Raw genomic sequence first — 2017 nt, 5'->3', positions numbered from 1 at the left:
TTAATTTTACTTACAAATTGTAAAATTAAAATTAATATTTCATAAATAAAAAATTTATGATTAATATTTATATATAAGGTTGAGATTTGTATAAAAAATTAATTTAAATCAAATTTATGCTTTATATAAATTTAACTCTAGGTTTAGAATTAAGTTATTAAATATATTTTTAGTATAAAATAATTTTAAATTATTTTTCACTAATATCATAATTTAAATTAGTTTTAATTTTATGGTAGAAATCAGAAATATAGTTCACATATACCATCTTACTTAAGACTAGTATGAATGATAAAAAAATTTCTTTGAAAAATTCACAAGAGTGCATGACTCAATAATATTATAAATTAAAATAGTTTATTTTTTATGAGAGAGAACACAAATATGAGTGATGGGAAACAATCCTACTCAAAATCATTTTAGACGACAAAACTTTTTTCTTTAAATATTTAATACAATCACATATTAAAGACTCAACAATATTTTAATGTATTTTGAAATCCTATAAAATGATTTTTACTTATAAATTGTATAAAATAATTTTAAATAATTTCATAAATAGATATTTTTCTTGAATAATATTCATATTTTGTGACTCAATTTTTTTACTAAAAAATAATTTACACCTAGTTAGTTAATATAATTATTATAAAATAATATTTGAATCTATTAATAACATCATATACAAAATTTTTATTGATTCATATCTATATAATAATATTAACTTTTTTCATTAATATACAAAATTATATTTAATTAATTTATTAAATATTATTTTGATAAAAAAATAGTTTTAAATTACTTACTAAATAATATTTTAAATTAATTTAATTTTAGTTTTAATTATAGTTTATAAACTATAAATATTATAAATATATTTAATCTTTTTATGAGACTTGATATTTTTTATTGTAATGGGTTGAGTTTATGTGATGAATCATTCCATTTTTATGGCTTTTCAATATAATGGCATCTAAAATTAGTTTTAATTTAAAATTAAACAAAAAAAATCTACAAATATTATTTCAAGATAGTAGTCATTTTTAGTAGAAAGGATGGGGACATTTTAGTCTTTTATTTTATTTTTTTAATTTTGTTTCCTCAATTATAAAAATTGATCCATCATCCTCATGTCTTATTAGATCAATTTATCATATAACATTATATTATTATATCCAAAATATTTTATCATATTTGTCTTTTTATTGTTGCTTGTAATATATTAAATTTGAATTTCATCTATGATTGCTCTTATTTTCCATGATATCATATTTTTTTAATATATAAATTTGTTTCGTATTTGATCATATCCAAAAGTTTTCATCTTATTGTTATATTTTTACTTATCACAAAAAGAATATAGTTTAGACTTTTATAAATAATATACTCACCATATAAATATTGATTCTTTTTAACATTAATGACCTTGATAAATTAAATATACATTATATTATTTATTTATCTAGTCTATAAAACGTGCAAAAACCGTCAAGTCACCTATGTGGAGACATATATTGTGATAGTTTTCATTGTAAATCTTATATTATTTATCCATAATGCCAAATGATAATTAAATGAATTTATTATTTTATATATTAAGAGTCATATGTTAGAATACTTATTTATAAATAATTTTATAGTTAAAAAAATTACCTTAGGCCTCGTAATTTTTATACTCAGCCTGACTAAAACTAAGATAGAAACACAGTCTTCTCATCTTATCCTTCAATCTTATCTCATGAAGTGGATCAGTACGCAATCCAAACAAAATCAACCCTTATTATCCCGACCCTTACCAATGTAGAAACGTTATGCATGTTCTCAATTGATGCAAGTAAAAAGCCAATCAATAGGACAAAGAATAATTGTTCCACTACTACATAACTTTTCAAGAGAGAACGGATACCAAGGATGCTCTTTTTGCCTAACCAAATTGATTTTTTCCCACTCCATTACAATAAACACTAATGCTCCCCTTAATGGAGTTGCCTCATGATTGATTGCTCAAGCTTTGGCA

Source organism: Glycine max, chromosome 13 (genome assembly GCF_000004515.6).
Source record: "Glycine max cultivar Williams 82 chromosome 13, Glycine_max_v4.0, whole genome shotgun sequence".
In the NCBI taxonomy this organism is placed as follows: Eukaryota; Viridiplantae; Streptophyta; class Magnoliopsida; order Fabales; family Fabaceae; genus Glycine; species Glycine max.
This window is presented reverse-complemented; position numbering follows the sequence as displayed.